The sequence below is a fragment of the Halichoerus grypus genome, chromosome 3, assembly GCF_964656455.1.
Source record: "Halichoerus grypus chromosome 3, mHalGry1.hap1.1, whole genome shotgun sequence".
Lineage (NCBI taxonomy): Eukaryota > Metazoa > Chordata > Mammalia > Carnivora > Phocidae > Halichoerus > Halichoerus grypus.
This window is the reverse complement of record NC_135714.1, coordinates 39,829,988-39,850,322: the sequence shown is the minus strand read 5'-3', so window position 1 is coordinate 39,850,322 and position 20,335 is coordinate 39,829,988. Positions and strand designations below refer to the sequence as shown.

General features: G+C 38.0%; 2 long non-coding RNA genes across 2 annotated transcripts in view; one reads left to right on the top strand and one right to left on the bottom strand.

Moving 5' to 3' along the window:
• Nucleotides 1-7,976: 7,976 nt before the first annotated feature.
• The window catches only part of LOC144381342 (uncharacterized), a 13,129-nt gene continuing 770 nt past the window's right edge, over nt 7,977-20,335 (top strand). Inside the window, exons 1-4 of the long non-coding RNA XR_013446336.1 lie at nt 7,977-8,020; nt 8,334-8,414; nt 11,577-11,631; nt 18,595-18,661. This is a non-coding gene — a long non-coding RNA (uncharacterized LOC144381342). The remainder of the gene's footprint in view (nt 8,021-8,333; nt 8,415-11,576; nt 11,632-18,594; nt 18,662-20,335) is intronic.
• The window catches only part of LOC118536293 (uncharacterized), a 25,929-nt gene continuing 18,482 nt past the window's right edge, over nt 12,889-20,335 (bottom strand). The window contains exons 3-4 of the long non-coding RNA XR_013446335.1: nt 17,101-17,187; nt 12,889-13,366 (exon numbers count right to left, since the gene is read on the bottom strand). This is a non-coding gene — a long non-coding RNA (uncharacterized LOC118536293). The remainder of the gene's footprint in view (nt 13,367-17,100; nt 17,188-20,335) is intronic.

The window sequence follows — 20,335 nt, the reverse complement described above, 5'->3', positions numbered from 1 at the left end:
GAATGCCAACTAATTAATGTAGAAGAAATAATGTAATTAGAAAATCACCATGTGGTAACAACCCTAGTAATTAATGGTTCAGGCAAAATAGTGGGTGAAAGTTTGATGAGAAAAAGGATATTTACATAGTCCCAAAGTATCTCCCTATAAAATACTTAGAAATTATTTTTAGATTAATAACCAATTAATTAGTTTGCAGTGGAAAAACAAAATGATAAGAGCTAACATCACCTGTAACAGAACAAAATGACATTGTAGATTTCCTGATACGATGCACTAAGAACGCAGCATCACATTTGTGATATTCCTGCCCCTCAAATCATAACCTGAATCTAATCATGAGGAAACAATAGACAGACCCAAATTGAAAGCCTTCAAAATGTCTGACCTTCAAAAATGTCAAGATCTTAAAGACAAGAAAAGCCCGAGAAACTGTCCAGATTGAAGAAAATACACGACAACTTAATGCTGTGTGTGCTTCTCAGTTGGGTCCAGAACAGAAAGGAAAGGGGAAAATAGGAAGGCTTTAAAAAAATTATTTGTTGGGGCACCTGGGTGGCTCAGTCAGTTAAGCGTCTGCCTTCGGCTCAGGTCATGATCCCAGGGGCCTGGGATTGAGCCCCATATCGAGCCCCACATGGGGCTCCCTGCTCAGCAGGGAGCCTTCTTCTCTCTCTTCCTCTGCCACTCCTCCTGCTTGTGCTCTCTGGCTCTCTTTCTCTGTCAAATAAAGAAATAAAATAAAAAAATTTAAAAAAATTATTTGTTTTGTTTTTTGCTTATTTTGTTCTGTTTTATGTTTGCTATCATGGACAGTATTGGGATAATTGAAATATGGATGAAGTCTGTGGATTGGATAGTACTGTATCAATGTTAATTTCCTGATTTTGATAGGTATGCTGTAGTTGTGTAGAATAGTGCCCTTGTTTATAAAGCCAACGGGCATCATGTCTGCAACTTATTCTTACATGGTTTAGAAAATTATATATGATTATATCTTGTATATTTATGTATGAGAGATAATGAGAAGGTGGGGGTGGGAGGAAGAAAGAGAGAAAGGGAGAGGGAGAGAATGGTAAAATATTAATAAGTAGGAGAACCTGGGTCCTGGGTGAAGAGTATACAGGATTTCTTTGCATCCTTTTCTGTAGCTTTGAAATGATCTCAAACTAAAAACCAAAAACAAAAACAACTTAACATAGAGAATGTAGCTATTCTTATTATGGTCTAATTGAAAATAATAAGAATATATTGAAAAACATATTCTTCAGAAAAATACTCTTGACACAGTATTAAAGATAGATATTGCTAAGGAACTGAATTAACTAAGTGCCTTAGGGAGACAGAAGTGTCAATGATTTGTCCCCAGGGCCAACATTGTGCAAAGCCAGGAAGCAGATACGGCTCATATGGCTCATACGGCTGACTGGATCTAGGTTACAACTTCTTGGTGAGACTCTAGTCCTTTCCTCCAGAGACCCACTAGAAGTAATAAGAGAAATGAAGCAATGTAATAGAAGACAATGCAATAAACCGATAAGCCAATAAGCACCATCTAGTGGCAAGAAGGTGATTTTTTTTCCCTAGGGTTAAAGATTGTCAAAATCAAAGGGTGTGGGCCAAATTGCTCTTTTCCTACCAGTTTCCAATGTCGCACATCTTCATCAAGCTTGCTAAGATCAGACTTACCGAGTTTTATCATTTTAATGAGTATAGAATGGTATGTCCTATAAACAAAGTTAGATTAAGAGGTTTGGATTTTTGTTTTTTTAAGATTTTACTTTTTAAGTATTTTCTGCACCCAACATGGGGCTCGAACTTAAAACCCTGAGATCAAGATTTGCATGCTCTACCAACTGAGCCAGCCAGGTGCCCCAAGAGGCTTGTTTTATTTTATTTTATTTTTAAAAGATTTTATTTATTTATTTATTTATTTATTTTCTTATATATTTTTAAAATTTAAATTCAATTTAGTTAACCCATAGTGTATTATTAGTTTCAGGGGTATAATTTAGTGATTCATCAGTTGCATATAACACCCAGTGCTCATTACATCACATGCCCTCCTTAATGCCCATCACCCAGTTACCCCATCCTCCCACCCACCTCCCCTCCAGCAATCCACAGTTTGTTCCCTATAGTTAAGAGTCTCTTATGGTTTGCCTCCCTCTCTGTTTTTATTTATTTATTTTAGAGAGAGAGAGTGGGGGGAGGGGCAGAGGGACAGGGAGAGAAAGAGAATCTCAAGCCGACTCCGTGCTGAGCACAGAGCCGGATGCAGGGCTTGATCTTACAACCCTGAGATCATGACCTGATCCAAAATCAAGACCCCAGTGTTCAACCGACTAGCCACCCAGGTGCCCCACCAAGAGGCTTGTTTTAGATTCAGGTTTATTTATTTAGGCAAGACTACTTCACACATGATGCTATATACTATCTATTGTATCACATCAAGAGGCACATAATGTCTGGTTGGCAATCACCAGGTTCAAATGTGGTCAACCTCATCCATCAATACATATAAGAATAAGGTCCCTCATCAACCTTTTACCTCATGGTTTTAGCAACCATTGGTAATCATTGCTTAGATCCATCCTTTCATAAAAGATTCAAAAATGATAATCTAATTTTATCATTCCTTCTGCATTTATTAACTGCAGTGCTTCTATAAAGAACTCTCCCTCATCAATGAGTAGGTTCCTTGAAGTCCAGCCCATATAGGAAAAGAAGTATATGTTTGATAATTTCCATATTATCAATTTTTAGAATAATGAGCTGGTAACCTAGCAATTTGGTGACCAAAAAGGTTTTTTTTAAAGAATTATTGGGACAGGGGCGCCTGGGTGGCTCAGTCATTAAGCGTCTGCCTTCAGCTCAGGCCATGATCTCAGGGTCCTGGGATCGAGCCCCGCATCGGACTCCCTGCTCCGCGGGAAGCCTGTTTCTCCCTCTCACACTCCCCCTGCTTGTGTTCCTTCTCTTGCTGTGTCTCTCTCTGTCAAATAAATAAATAAAATCTTAAAAAAAAAAAAAAAAGAATTATTGGGACGTCCGGGTGGCTCAGTCGGTTAGGCATCTGCCTTTGGCTCGGGTCATGATCCCAGGGTCCTGGGATGGAATCCTAAGACGGGTTCCCTGCTCAGTGGGGAGCCTGCTTCTCCCTTTGGCTGCCACTCCCCCTGCTCCTGCACACACACACTCTCTCTCTGACCAATAAAAATCTTAAAAAAAAAAAAAAGAATTATTAAGCGGTGCCTGGGTGGCGCAGTTGGTTAAGCATCGGACTCTTACTTTCAGTTCAGGTCATGATCTCACAGTCCTGATCTCAGGGTCATGAGACCGAGCTCCAGGTGAGAGGCTCTGTGCTCAGCATGGAGTCTGCTTACAACTCTCTCTCCCTCTTTCTCTCCCCCTCCCCCACTGTCAAAATAAATAAATAAATAAATAAATAAATAAATAAATAAATAAATAAATCTTTTTTAAAAATTAAGAATTATTAAGAATTCTGGCAGGATTTGCAACGACGTGGATGGAACTGGAGGATATTATGCTGAGCGAAATAAGTCAAACAGAGAAAGACATGTATCATATGACCTCACTGATATGAGGAATTCTTAATCTCAGGAAACAAACTGAGGGTTGCTGGAGTGGGGGGTGGGGTGGGAGGGATGGGGTGACTGGGTGATGGACACTGGGGAGGGTATGTGTTCTGGTAAGCGCTGTGAATTGTGCAAGACTGTTGAATCTCAGATCTGTACCTCTGAAACAAATAATGCAATATATGTTAAGAAAGAAAAAAAGAAGAAGAAGAATGTAGCAGGAGGGGAAGAATGAAGGGGGGGAAATCGGAGGGGGAGAAGAACCATGAGAGACAATGGACTCTGAAAAACAAACTGAGGGTTCTAGAGGGGAGGGGGTTGGGAGGATGGGTTAGCCTGGTGATGGGTATTGAGGAGGGCACGTTCTGCATGGAGCACTGGGTGTTATGCACAAACAATGAATCATGGAACACTATATCTAAAACTAATGATGTAATGTATGGGGATTAACATAACAATAAAAAAAAATTTAAAGAGAAAAAAAAAAAAGAATTCTGGCAGGATTTTTACATATTTTTTATCCATTGCAATGATTATTTCTTTAAAAATACACTATCTTCAAGTATAATTTATATGCAGTAAAATGCACCCATGTAAAGAGTACAATTGAATGAGTTTTGAAAAATGTACATACCTATGTACCTACCACCACAATCAGGATATAAAACATTTCCATCATCAAAAAAGTTCCTTTGCACCCCTTTGCAGTCAGTCAGTCCTACCCCATCTCTGGCCCAAAGCAACTGCTGATCTGCTTTCTGTCACTATAGATTTGATTTAAGTTTTTTAGAAATTCCTAAAAATGAAATCATTTCTCTGAATCCTTTTACTCGATTAGATCATATGATAAGTGCCTTATTATTCTTTTTGATGCTCATATTGTTGCCAATTTCAGCCAGCAGAGCCTCTTCAGTTTGGCTCTTGGTCATTTTGACATAACCCCTGTAGTGTTTGATAGCTTCCTGGTTTTCAGGCCCCAGATTCACCAGGTATATTTCTTATTCTAGATCTGAAATTAGCTATTTCACCATAGAATTTGCTTCCTTAGTATTTTGAGACTACACTCTGGGCACTAGGGTTGCTTGTTGCATCCCTATTAAGTTATTATTAACTTATTAATAAGTAATAAGTTATTATTACTTCCAGACCTTTCCAGTTAGCAGAACAAGGAAATAACCATTTTTTTGAAAGAGAAAGTAAATAATGAGTTCATACTGATAATTTCTATTTAAATTGAAGATTAGAAATTTCAGCTAATTTTTTATTTTATATTTTATCTCTGTTCTCTTAAGATAAAAATTTTGTTTTTATAACATTAACATATTATTTGCTTTCAGGAAGAATCAAAATATATGGTAGGAAAAAGCAAATATGTAATTGTTAATTGTTAATGATTAATATTTTTATTAAAATATATGTGCATAGGTATTTTTAAAATAACAGTTTCAAAAGAGTAATCACAGTATTTTAATTAACACTAAAACAACTAAATATAGGTTAAGATTTCTTTGTCATTCCTATAGTCTTTAGAATATATCCCACAAAAAAATGTAGTCAAAATATTGCTTTCACGATCACCTGAAATAGCTCTTCTCTGGTTGTGCCATCAACTTGATGTAGAATTAAGCTCACTTGTTTCAGTTTGGCTTAGATTTTTAGGGATTGTTTTGTTCTTTTATTTTTTTAAGTTAACCTTATGTTTTTAAGTTATTTAATAACCACATTTGCAAGGTTCCAGATCAAAACCATCTGACAAATTTCATTCAGAAAGGTTTATTTCCATCTCTTATTTAATAGATTTTATCTTTTGAAAGCAATTTTAGGTTTACAGAAAAATGGACAGAAAGAACAGAGTTCCAATAAAATAAAAAAAAAAGAAAGAAAGAAAGAACAGAGTTCCTATATACTCCCTTCCCCTTCCCCCATCCTCCACCCTTTCCCCTTTATTAACATCTTGTATTAGTGTGGTACATTTGTTACAATTGATGAGCCAATGTTGATACATTATTATTAACCAAAGACCATGTTTTATACTAAGGTTCATTCTTTGTGTTGTACATTCTATGGGGTTTGACACACGTATAACATGTATCCACCATTACAATATGATACAGAATAGTTTCAGGGCCCTAAAAATCCCCTATGCTCCACTTATTCATCTGTCCCTTCTTTCCTCCCTCCTCCTCAACAACCACTGGCAACCACTCATCTTTTTACTGTCTTCATACTTTTGCCTTTTCCAGAATGCCATATAATTGGAGTCATACAGTATATAGCCTTTTCATATTCGCTTCTTTTACTTACCAATATGCATTTTTAAAAAAGATTTATTTATTTATTTTAGAGAGAGAGGGAGCACAAGCGAGTGCGGTGGGTAGGGGCAGAGGGAGAGGGAGAGAAAGTCTCAAGCTGACTCGGCACTCAGTCAGAGCCCGAAGTGGACTCCACCTCACGACCCTGAGATCAGGACCTGAGCCCAACCTGAGCTGAAACCAAGTGTCGGAGGCTTATCCGACTGAGCCACCCAGGCGCCCCAGCAATATGCATTTAAGATTCCTCCATGTCTTTTTGTCCCTTGATAGCTCATTTCTTTTTATTGAACTTAGTAATATTCCATTGTCTGAATGTACCACAGTTGTTTATCCATTCACCTACTGAAGACATCTTGTTGCTTCTAAGTTTTAACAATTATGAATAAAGCTGCTATAAACATCCATGTGTAGGGCTTTGGGTGGATATGTTTTTAACTTATTTGGGCAAATACTAAGGGGTACGATGTGGTAGGAGTATGTTTAGTTTTATAAGAAACTGCCAAACTATTTTCCAAAGTGGCTGTACCATTTTGTATTTCTACCAGAAATGAATGACAGTTCCTATTATACCACATCCTTGCCAACACTTGGTGCTGTCAGTGTTTTGGATTTTACCCATTCTAATATGTATATAGTGGTATACCACAGTTGTTTTAATTTGCAATTCCCTAATGACATATAATGTTGAGCATCTTTTCATATGCTTATTTGACATCTCCTGCTTCCTGGTTTTTTTTTTTTCTTCCACTATAGGTAACCATTTTCTTTTTAATTTTTTTAAAGGATTTTTATTTATTTATTTGACAGAGAGAGAGAGAGAGAGAGCACAAGCAGGGTGAGCAGGGGAGGGAGAAGCAGGCTTCCTGCTGAGCAGGGAGCCTGATGTGGGGCTTGATCCCAGGACCCTGGGATCATGACCTGAGCCGAAGGCAGACAGACACTTAACTGACTGAGCCACCCAGGTGCCCCAATCATTTTATATTGGCTTTTGGTTTAACCCTACTATTGCTACTTTAAAAAATAACACACACACACAAACATTTATAGTCCCTCTTTCTTACACAGAAGGTAACATACTGTCCATATTCCATAGCATTTTATAGAGCATTTTTTTTATGGAGGTATAGGATTTCATCATATAGATGTACCACTATTTCTTAAACCATTCCCTTATTGATGGACATTGGATGGTTTACAACCTTTTGCTATGATAAAAATACTACAACGAATAACCTTGTACATACATCATTTCATATTTCTGTTGAGATACAGTTAGAGTTATATGCTGTCCAAGGTTAAATGCATATATAATTTTGCTAGATATTGTCAAATTCTCCTTATACCATTTCTGCACTCCCACCAGCAATGTATGAAAATGACTGTTTCCCTGCAGACCTGCCAATAAGATTTTTTTTGTCAAACTTAAGGATTTTGCCAACATGATAGATGAAAAACTGTACTGTTCTGTATTTTAGCTGGATGGTGGGTACATGGAAGTTTGTTCTATTCTTAATTATACATTTCATGCATCTAACATATTTCATAAAATAAGCCACCATAAGGAATTTCTTTTAAATAAAATAGGTTTTCTATTTTGGTCTTAGAAGAAATATGCCACTTTTACTGATAATCTAAATGTTGACTAAAGAATTGGAATAATTCACAACTAGAACTGGAAAGAATCTTAGAGGCAAGAAATTTCTGATCCTATCATTTAGCAAATGAAAGCTCTTTGACTCAAAAAGTCAAGTAATTAACTTCAAGTCACATGATTAATGAAAAATAAACTTACTTTTTAAAAAATTATATTTAAGTAGGCTACACACCCAATGCGGGGCTTCAATTTATGACCCCGAGATTAAGAGTTGTATGCTCTATAAACTGAGCCAGCCAAGGGCCCCTAAGCTCACTTTTAACTAAAGCTAAAAACTCACTTTATATATTGCAGTCAATATATAAAATTATGAAGAACACTATCCAAGAAACTGGGATGCATACCACACATCTTCATAACAATTCCACTAAGTTTAAATGCTAAAGGAAGTAGAAAAAATAGATACAGGAAGTAGAATTCATTGCATCAAAGCCAAGGCTGGACTGACTGCCGCTGTGTGTCTTTCTTTCTTTCTTTTTATTTATTTATTTATTCATTCTCAAGACAGATGGAGAGAGAGAGCAAGAGAGAAAGCAGGAGCAGGGGGAGGAGCAGAAGGAGAGGGACAAGCAGCCTCCATAGTGAACACTGAGCCCCATGCGGGGCTTGATTCCAGGACCCTGAGATCGTAACCTGAACCCAAACCAAGAGGCCGGTGCTTAACTGACTGAGCCACCTGGGCACCCCTGCTGGGTTTCTAAATGCAGCTGTGAAACCCAATGTCATTTGGTTCTGACAGTCTTATTAATGATCTTTCTCTTTTTTCAGCTTTACAGTAGACTAGATCAGCTAATGGGCTTCCTGCCAATAGTCCCCGAATTTATGATACGGAATCTGTAGACAAGGCCTGTAAGTATTAGAAATTCTCTGTCAATCTTGCTCTGACAAACTTGTTTGTAATTCTTGAGAGCAGAGTATGGAGAAATACCTTTTTGAATTGGATCTATTCTTATGGGGTGGCAAGATGAGACTGCAGTGGCTTCACAGTTTTTTTTTTTTTTTTAAAGATTTTATTTATTTATTTGAGAGAGAGAGAATGAGAGAGAGATAGCACATGAGAGGGGGGAGGGTCAGAGGGAGGAGCAGACTCCCTGCAGAGCAGGGAGCCCGATGCGGGACTCGATCCCAGAACTCCAGGGTCATGACCTGAGCCGAAGGCAGTCGCTTAACCAACTGAGCCACCCAGGCGCCCCTGGCTTCACAGTTTTATTCTCATTTTATGGTGCAGATATTTAAAGTATTTTATATTAAATTTGCATTCTGAGGCTTCTTAACAAAAGCAACAAGGTGCAACCAATTACCCATTGATATTCAAAACAAAAGAAAAATAATGTTTTGGTCCAGGATCCAATGTAATCTGGGATTTTGTAACTGCATGTAGTTGCCATTTTGCTTGATTTTTCTTTTTTTTTTTTAGATTTTATTTATTTATTTGACAGAGAGAGAGATAGCGAGAGCAGGAACACAAGCAGGGGGAGTGGGAGAGGGAGAAGCAGGCTTCCCGCTGAGCAGGGAGCCGGATGTGGGACTCGATCCCAGGACCCTGGGATCATGACCTGAGCCCAAGGCAGACGCTTAATGACTGAGCCACCCAGGCGCCCCTTGCTTGATTTTTCTATCTTGAATAATTTCTCAGGTTTTCTTTGTGACTTTGACATTTTTGAAGCATCAGGCTTGTTACTTTATAGAATGTCCCTCAATTTGAATTTGTCTGATGGTCCCTCGTGCTTAGACTCAGGTCATGCATTTGGAGCAGGAGTAACACAGAAGTGGGGCACCTGGGGGGCTCAGTCGGTTAAGTGTCGGACTCTTGGTTTTGGCTCAGGTCATGATCTCAGGGTCATGAGATCAAGCCCCGCATTGGGCTCCGTGCTCAGTGCAAGTCTACTTGAGATTCTCTCCCTCTGCCCCTCCCTGCCACTCACGCGTGTGTGTGCATGCTCTCTCTCTCAAATAAAATAAATAAAATCTTAAAAAAAAGGGGTAACACTGAAGCAATGCTGTGTTCTCAGTGCATCATGTCCTACATATATTGATGTGTCCCAGTAGTCATGATGTTAACTGCAGCTACTTGTGTTAAAGGAATGTCTGTATGGTTTCTCCACTGTAAAGTTACTATGTTTTTTTCTTTGTAATTAAAAAGCAATTTGTAGGGAGATATTTTGAGATTATATCTTTTTTTTTCTTTTTTAGTGAGGGGCAAGAGGGGTAGAGGGAGAGGGAGAATCCTAAGCCAGCTCCATGCCCAATGCCAGCCTTGAGATCACGACCTGAGCTAAAATCAAGAGGTGGATGCCCAACCGAGTCACCCAGTGTCCCTTGAGATTATATATTGTTTCTCATCGAACTTTTACTTATCCAATCATCCACTGATGATTCTTGACTGAACCAATAGTTACTGTGATGGTCGCCAAATGGTGGCATAAAGATATTTTTTAGTTTGGATTTCTTTAAAATATGTTTTGTTTACATGTTTATAAAATGTATCTGATGCCAGAGAAAATCAAACAGCTCAAATCAGTAACCCAAAGAGGTTGTGAAATGGCAACGACAAGTAATTTGCAAAATTAACAAAGACTAATTAGAAGTCAGAATGAGCAAGTCTCTCACTGCCTAACTCTGTCTTTTGATTAGTAACTATAAGGTGAAAGAAAGCTTGAGAAACACTTTAAATTTTATTTGTCACACATGCCTTGGGAGATAAATAAAAAGGGTCTGCCACTTAATGTAAACTTGAAAAAGGATGTTCATGGGCTTAATTGGAGCTTACTCTCACATCAAGAACTTATCACAGGGATGAAATTAACTCTACTAATGAATTCAAGCCCTACAAGACTGCTTCCATATGCCTTGCTTTCATATTTCTCCAAAGAAATTTGAGTGTTTCCTTATTAATAACTTAAACAAAATTATTTAATTATTAAATATGTAAAACATACAGGAAATAATATTACAACCATTTACTCACCACTCTGAATTTAAATATTTACATTTTATCATCTTTGCTTAAGAATGTTTTTTCTCTAGGGGCACCTGGATGGCTCAGTTGGTTAAGTGTCTATCTTTGGCTAAGGTCATGATCTCAGGGTCCTGAGATCAAGTCCTACATTGGTCTCCCTGCTCAGCGGGGAGTCTGCTTCTCCCTCTCCCTCTGCCACTCCTCTCCCTTGTGCTCACTCTCTCTCTCTCTCAAATGAATAAATAAAATCTTCAAAATAAGAATGTTTTTTCTAAATAAAAAAATATATTATAATATATATACTTACCTAACATTGTTTTATGCATGTCAAATGTATCCTATTACTATTTAATTTCATTTTTACTTAGTATAATATTTTTGAAATTTATCCACCTTGATACATGTAGATATGATCTACTCATTTTAACTACTTATGGAAATCCATTGTATGAATAATCACGTTGTTTATTCATTTCCCAGCTGATAGAGAACTAGACTGTTTTTATGTTTTTATTTATTACTGTCTCAAAAGGTGTAATAAATATCCTTGTATTTTTTTTTTTTTAAAGATTTTATTTACTTATTTGACAGAGAGAGACACAGTGAGAGAGGGAACACAAGCAGGGGGAGTGGGAGAGGGAGAAGCAGGCTTCCCGTGGAGCAAGGAGCCTGATGCGGGGCTCCATCCCAGGACCCTGGGATCACGACCTGAGCCGAAGGCAGACGCTTAACGACTGAGCCACCCAAGTGCCCCTATCCTTGTATGTTCTTTGTGTATATGTTGGGCAAGTTTCTCTGTAGTAAAAAAAATTGCCCTGAGTCATGGTGTAACCACATCTTCAGTTTTACTATGTATTGTCAAATTGGTTTCCAAATGGTTGTACCAATTTAAACTCCTATCAGCAACTCATATCCTCTCCTATACTTGGTGCTGTCAGACTTTATACTTTGTTTCCAACTGGAAGGATATGAATGATCTTTTTATTACTTAAATTTGCATTCCCTTTTTTTATGAAATATTGAAGTATAGTTGACATACAATGTTATATTAGTTTCAGGTCTACAACATAGTGATTTGACAATTCTATACATTACAAGATGCTCACTGTAAGTATAGTTACCATCTGTCACCATACAATGTTATTACAATATTGATGATATTCTCTATGTTGTACTTTTCATCCCTGTGACTTATTTACTTTATAACTGGACATTTGTACCTCTTCATCTCCTTTACCTATTCCACCCATCCTCCTAACCCCCTGCTCTCTGGCAACCACCAATTTGTTTTCTGTATTTATGATTCTGTCTCTGGTTTTTTTATTGTTTATTTTGTTTTTTAGATTTCATATATAAGTGAAATCATATGGTATTCATCTTTCTTTGTCTGACATATTTAACTTAGCATGATACCTCTATCCCCATTCAGGTTGCTGCAAATGTCAAGATCTCATTCTTTTTTATGGCTAACATTCTATCTTCTTTATCCATTCATCAGTCAGTGGACACTTGGGTTGCTTCCATTATCTTGGCTACAGTAAATAATGCTACAAAAAACATAGGGGTGCCTCTATCTTTTCAAATTAGTGTTTCCATTTTCCTTGGGTAAATACCTACTATTGGAATTACTGGATTGTATGGTATTTCTATTTTTATTTTTTTGAGGAAACTCCATACTGTTTTTCACAGTGGTCACACCAATTGCACTTCTTTTTTTTTTTTAATTTATTATTTTTTTTAAGTTTATTATGTTATGTTAGTCACCATACAATACATCATTGGTTTTTGATGTGGTAATCCACGATCCATTATTTTCTGCATTTCTTAATTAGTAGTAGCAGAGCTTCTTTTCATGTTTTTGCTATTGGGTTTTTCTTTCTCTGTGATATACCTGTTTATATCTTTGCTCATTTTTGTTTGGGTTGTCATATTCTTTGTAAGAGTTCTTTATTATGGATCTTAATCCTTTTTTCTATGCCTTGCAAACACTTTCTCCCTCCTTTATATTGATTACTTTGTTTTTAAGACTCTAGATAAATAGAAATTTTAAGTTTAATGTAGCTAAAATTATTAATCATATCATTTCATTTGCTTCATGTCTTAACGACCAGACAATTGGCATAGTACTTAGAGAATTTACCTGGATGAGACCTATTTGTCTGTGTTATACATTCCCTGGTTCTATATCCCTAAAATGTCTCTGGAAGCAGAAGAAACTAAGACAAATCCTTAAGAGTGTGAAGATAGTGGGTAATCTTAAGACTGGCTGCACTTTGGGCAAATGTTTTCCCTGAGCTAAATGGAGGAGGTTCTCACCAACTCACAGGTTTAGTACACATCGTAACTGAATGAATGAGAGTGCAGTTATCACACAAAGGAAACTTTATTTGCAGCAAATAAGTATAACTTCCAAAGCCCTTGCTCCCCAAGCAAGGGTGAATGGGTTCCTTTTATTTAGGGTTAAGATGAATATTTAGAAAGGAGAGCCTTGTCATTGTATGTAGAGGCAGGCATAAAGTCAAGTTTGCACCTTAAGGACACATGCCTATAAATACATTGCATCGTCATGTAAATGAGGCTTGTGCTCTTCCTGGGGCGGGGATTTTAGTATTACAATGAGGTAAGGGTAGTGTCAGTCACTTCATGGGTCACTCCATGGGTCACTCCACGGTCCATCTGCGCAGGTGTGAGTCAGGAGTTAAGGTCAAACTGGTCTGAGTGGTCTGGGCTGCTGGAGCTCTTCATCTGGGCAGTTATTATTGCTCAAGGTGTAGTTTCGGTTTCCTTCACAGGAGGCCAGTCAGGTCTTTTGCCAGAGTAAGAGATAAGGTGGAAAAAAGAGCTTAAGGAAAAATGTGGGACAAAGGTCAGTGGGTACAAGCAGGTGAGCAGTAAAGGTCAGGTCTTGGGGTCTGGTTGGTGACAGTAGCAGTTTTTGTCTTGGGGAGGGCAAGAGTTGAACCAGATAGATGGGCTTTTGTTGCTTAACAATTATTATCATTCACATTATTCCTTTTTTTAAAAGATTTTATTTATTTATTTGAGAGACAGAGTGAGTGAGAGAGAGAGAGCACACACGAGGAGGGGCAGAGGGAGAGGGAGAAGCAGGCTCCCTTGCTGAGCAGGGAGCCCGATGTGGGGCTCAATCTCAGGACCCTGGGATCATGAGCTGAGCAGAAGGCAGACGCTTAACCGACTGAGCCCCCCAGGCACCCTGGAATGTGCTACTCTTTAAAAAAGAAAAACTAACAAACATCACTGCATAGGAGTTGCCAAGATATCTCTCATAACATCCTACTTATGTAGGAAAGATGTTAGGGTTTGAAGCCGATGGCCAAGAAAGAAGGTGGTTTTATGAAAGCATGGGGCCAGGACTTGTGGGCTGAAAGAGCTGCACTGGGGTCATGAGGAGTGGCCCATTATATACTTTCAAGTTGGGAGGGTGATAGCGAAAGTCTCTATGGAATTATGGAAGCAAGGTTTCCATGACCTTGAGGGGGCTAGCTATTGTTGGGGAAAGGTCATTTATTACTGTCTAGTAAAACCTTAGTCATGAGACCTTTCAGATGTATATCAGTGTGTCATATGCTTGGCGGATGATTGCCAACCTGTATCTTGGGGGGTAGAGATAAAGGAAGTTCCCAAGGGAATTTTTATATGTTAAAGTAACTTACAGGATCCTGGGGGTCGGGCTAAGATTGCCTTCTGGTCTATTGACATTGAGTGAGGCAGCCAAGTTTCTAGAGGAATGTCACTCTGCCTGTTTCAGGGACTTGTCAGTGGGCTATAGGTAGTAAGAAAATTTAATTTTTCTTTTGCCTTTGTTTCCCACATCACTCTTAGTTCTGTGGATGACAGCTGGGATTTGTAACACCTGGTGCCTACTGCTATGTCATTTGTTAAGAAATTTCTTTCCTGGAAGGATTAGACGAGTCACTACTTTGCACATCCATAATGAAACAGCTCATACCCTACTCTGTCTTGCTGAATGCTTGAATAGTAGGATGTATGTACAAAGATGACACACTACCTATCTTTCTTCCACCAGGGAGAACAAGGTAGCACAGCGTCCTTTTTAATGACTGTGAGAAGTAGAAAAATTACTTTCTCCCTAAGACGAGTTGGGTGAATCAAGCCAAGGTTTAAAATATCCTTGGTGAATTTTCCTCATTATGCAAACTGTTTTAAAGCAAAATTAAAGAACAATCTATTCATCATTACTAATACTTAAAAATTATACTCTTACTGCCCGGATTCTCCATAGATAGACATTTAACTTTCAGAGAGGTGGGGCAGAGAGAATCCCTGCCTTTTAATGCTCTCTTGCATGTTTATAAGTGATGCTTTCCTCATTTTTTACGATAATCTCTCTAGCCTGTACTAAGGACTGTTTTTGTTCTTAAACTATTGAGTTTTTTTTAAATATAAAATCATTACTTTTTTTTTTTTAAAGATTTTATTCATTTACTTGACAGAGACACAGCAAGAGAGGGAACACAAGCAGGGGGAGTGGGAGACGAGAAGCAGGCCTCCCGCGGAGCAGGGAGCCTGATGTGGGGCTTGATCCCAGGACCCTGGGTCCATGACCTGAGCCAAAGGCAGATGCTTAACGACTGAGCCACCCAGGCGCCGCTATATAAAATCATTACTTTAAATTCAGTAAAACAGCTAACAAGGAGAGTTTTTAAAAAATAAATTTGAAAAGGTGATCATAGAAAGAATACATGCTAATTGTAGAATATAGAAAATATACCAAAAAAAGAATATAAAAATCTATAAGCATACCACCCAGAGGTAACACCTATTAATATTTTATATCATAATTTCAGTCTTTTTTCTATGCATATATCTGTACATTTTAACCAAAGATGAAATCATAAAGTCTATCGGTTTTATAAATTTATTTTTCCCTATTCTTTTTTGGTATGACATGTAAAATATGTCACTAAATATTCTTTTTGTTTAAGATTCTATTTATTTATTTGACAGAGGGAGAGAGAGAGCACAAGCAGGGGGAGTGACAGAGGGAGAGGGAGAAGTAGGCTCCCAGCTGAGCAGGGAGCCCAATGAGGGACTCGATCCCAGGACCCTGGGATCATGACCTGAGCTGAAGGCACACCTAACCGATTGAGCTACCCAGGTGCCCCACTAAATATTCTTCTAAAACATTATTATATCTGGGGTGCCTGGGTGGCTCAGCGTTAGGCGTCTGCCTTCGGCTTGGGTCATGATCCTGGGGTCCTGGGATTGAGCCCGGCATGGGGCTCCCTGCTCAGTGGGAAGCCTGCTTCTCCCTCTCCCACTCCCCCTGCTTGTGTTCCCTCTCTCGCTATGTATCTCTCTGTCAAATAAATAAATAAAATCTTTAAAAAAAAATAAAACATTATATCTAAGACATTCTTATATTTATACATATATAAAATATGCATGGTATTCTATCATAGGGTTGGGTCATAATATATGTAAATATACCAAATCATTTTTAATTTTTATGTTATGAATTCTAATGATGAAGCTCATTTTTTTTTTTTAAGATTTATTTATTTATTTGACAGAGAGAGAGAGCACAGCAGAGGGGTTGGCAGGCAGAAGGAGAGGGAGAAGCAGACTCCCCACTGAGCGGGGAGACCAATGTGAGGCTCATTCCCAGGACCCCAGGACTATGACCTGAGCCAAAGGCAGACTCTAAACTGACTGAGCCACCCAGGAGCCCCAGTGAAGCTTATTCTTAATAACTTTTTATTTTAATTAATTAATTTATTTATTTATTTAAAGATTTTATTTATTTGAGAGAGAGAGAGAGAATGAGCAGGGGGAGGGGCAGAGGCAGAGGGGGAAGCAGACTCCTCACTGAGCAGGGAGCCCAATGCGAGGCTCAATCCCAGGACCCTGGGATCATGACCTGAGCCAAAGGCAGTTGCTTAACTGAATGAGCCACCCAGGTGCCCCTTAATAACTTTTTACACATGTCCATGAATAGTTCTTTAGGATATAGCCCCAGTGATGTGGGAAACAAAAGCAAAAGAAATGTAGCTTGAATTGAAATCTCCTTATAGTTCGCAGCCCACTGATAGATACCTGAAGCATGCAGAGCGTGACCTTCCTCAAGGAACTCGTGGCTGCCTTTAGTGCCTTAATGTTTAGAAGTAACTCTATCTTGGCAGCAGCTGGCCCCTCAAGGTCCTGAAAGTCTTGCTTCCAGATTCCTTGGAGACTTGCGCTATCCCTAACCCCCACCAATTGAAAAGTATACAATCAGTCACTCCTCACAATCCCAGTACAGCTCTTTCTGGCCACAGGTCCTGTCCCATGAGTAGGGAAGCGGGTAAGGTGTAGACAGGAGAGATAGGAGGCCCCTGACTCTACACTAGGCTCCGAAACTATTCCTGGCAGGTGGAGATGCTGAGACAGAGCTGAACAAGAGATAAGGGAACAAACCAAGATGGCACAAGAATCTCAAGGCCACAAGCTTCCCAGTCAGTTCTCAACAAAGCCTGCCCCTAAGAGCCCTCAGTGGCCACCCATTTGGGACCCCTCTCACTCTAGAGAGCTTTTTTCTTTCCTTTCTTCTCTTACCTTCACTTAATAAACTTTCACTTCACTTCACCCTTTTGTGTCTGTGAGATTCATTCTTCGACTCCATGAGACAAGAACCCTGCAATCCTGCAACACCAGGACAGAATTGCTCAATCAAACAGTACATAAATTTTTAGGACTTTTCATATTTCCCCTAAAATTTCCCTTGTTAAAACTTATGTAATTTATGCACTTCAAAGTATTTTAATCCTTATTTTTTACTTTCTTATACATAAAATTTTAAATTTGTTTGCCCTACTCTATAGATAATACGTGTCATGCTTAATAGTGTTTTTCAATATCCAATGGACTACTTGATCCATTAGCATTCAGTTAGTATAGAGTTTTCCAATAGAAGTCTCCTCCATATACTAGATGATCATTTAATCTGAGAGCCATTTCCATCATTACATGAAGATGAAAAGTAAATTTAAAAACTTATCCATGAATTGCTTCAAAATATATCCAGGAAAATACTTTTTTGTTTTTTTCCACAAACTACCATATCATTGGAATATAAGTAAGAGATATAAAAATGGCAGTTTTGGGGACACCTGGGTGGCTCAGTCAGTTAAGCAACTGCCTTTGCTTCAGGTCATGATCCCAGGGTCCTGGGATGGAGTCCCGCATCAGGCTCCCCGCTCAGTGGAGAGACTGCTTCTCTCTTTCCCTCTGCTGCTCCCCCTGCTTGTACTCTCTCTTTCTCTGTCAAATAAATAATTAAATCTTTAAAAAATGGCAATTTTTGAACAGAGGTATATCTTTACAGTGTAATATAAACATTTGGAAATTATTCCTAAAAATCATATAGACTATGCAACTATCACAGAAATTAAAAATATCTAGATAAATTCATAGATGACTCAACAATGACTGACTCTTAAATTTGAGATTAAGTATATACAATTATTTCATAGAGCAACACTTTCCCATGAACTACATTCATCATAAATATTAGGTGGCCTAGTAATCTGATACCAAATGAAATTTATTATATTCTATTGTCCTTACATTCACTTATTCAACAAATATTGAGTGCCTATATGTGCCAGATTTTAAAGATTTTTAGTCTTTTTTTTCTATAAACAATCTTCCATTAGCAATTTCATATTCTACAGAGCAAGAGTTTGGAATTTCATGATGCTTAAATTACAAAAGAATATCAAGAGTACTAAATCTTTGATATTTGTGGAGACATATATGATTGGTGAATGATTCTGAAGTCCTAGAAATGGCAATGGCTGGAGCTGGAGGTTTTCTCTCTCTACAGTGGGGATACTACATCCAAACTCATCTTCCAGATATTGACCAGCTAGTGTCGTCAGCACTCCTCAAAACTGCTGGTAATTAAGCTCAGGCTGCACAAGCAGGCTGTTTGTCCCCACACCACTTTCAGGCTCACCTGCCTAAAGGGAGAGCAACAGAGGGGTGGGGGTGCTGGGCTAGAGGATACGACAAAGTAATTACAAGCATTTTGTTTTTCATTGCTTGCAGGTACATTTCCTTGAATGGACCTTGAAGAAATAACCTTTATTTATACATAAGATCCCACTCTCCTGTGGTAAGCCATTGTAGTGTTTTAATAACCTTCTATCTGTCATTGAATGTCTTCTGCTATATTATTATAGTGTCTCTGGCTAAAGTTGTAGTTTCTCGTTAATGTTACCACTGTGGTTAACCATGAAATAAAAGAATCTTTATATATTGTATATAACAATAATACGTTGGTTAAACTATTAGTTGTTTATTGAAAGCATTACAAATTGTGTAGACTTCTATCATAATATATCATAATATATTGGAATAAATATGAACAGGAATGAAATCATCTGTCTGTGTGTTCTCAGCATCTACCAGACTTGTAGCACATAAGAGACGCCCAATAAATGATTGTTGAATCAATGAACTAAATTTAAAAAAATTTTAAATTATGATCATTTCCTAAGAATGTACATGATTTGAAATATCTTGATTTTTGAAAAACCTCTGGATTAAAATACAGATCAAGATTTTCATATATATATTTATATATAAATATATATTATATATGTACTTATTTTATATAACATGATATATTATTATATAAAATAATATATTTTATTTATTTATTTATTCAAAGTAGGCTCCATGCCCAGTGTGGAGCCCAATGCAGAGCTTGAACTCACAACCCTGAAATCAAGACCTGAGCTGAGATCAAGAGTTGGATGCTTAACTGACTGAGCCACCCAGGCACCCCAAGACTTTAAGATATTTTAAGGAAAACTGTCCACATCTACAATATAAGGGGTTTGCCTGGATGGCCTCTCTTTCATCATCTATGAAAATATGTAATTCTACCATTTTATGACTCATTGGACTACAAATGCCCAAATCTTCAAAACTAGTTATTTTTCATGTTTAAATAGTTTCCTTTAAGAAAAACATAAAAAAAAAAAAGACCCCAACAAACCTGGTATAGTTAGGCCAGACCTATATTGTCAATGGAAACAGAACTGAGTAGATTCAGACAGCAGAGCTGTGTGCCTAGTCTAAACAATCCTCACTCAAGATGACAGAATGCAGGCTATTTTTACATGCAGTAAGGATAATTTTTTAAAAAATGGCTTTATGCTTTAAACAGTTTTTTCACACTCCATATTGACTGTACACATGGCTTGAGATAAAATAGAATTAGAGTATGGTAGAAATACTACAGGGGCAGCTCGTTGACAATCAACAACTTTGAAAGCTTGGATTGTAAAATCACAGAATTTGCCTGGAGAAAGAGGAAAAAATACAATCCAGTATCTAACAAAGTGCTCTTCAGCCTCTAGCCCGGAATTTTGTGTAGTTTCAGCAATGGCCCAAAAGAGTAGCAATTCAGACCAAAGTGAGTCCCACCAGGACTGTTCCAGTTTGAAGTATCTATTCTAAAATGGGGTAATCAATCCCTAGTCTGGAGTTCCTGACACATCTCTGAGGAGATTGCGGGCAGTTTTAGGGTCAACTACAGAATCTCAGTCTAGAGAGATCCCTTGATATTATGAACTCGGGCTGTGGAAAATCCAGTGGCAGTGTTTTCAAAGTGTGATGGCTACTATAGTGAAAGGTAATACCATTTTCCTGCCCACCCCTCTGTGAATGTGTGACCACGGTGTCCTCTGGGCCCATGTTCTCCAATATGAGGTCATTAAGTATGTATGGCTACTGAATACCTGAAAGTGGCTAATCCAAATAGAGGATGTACTGTAAGTGT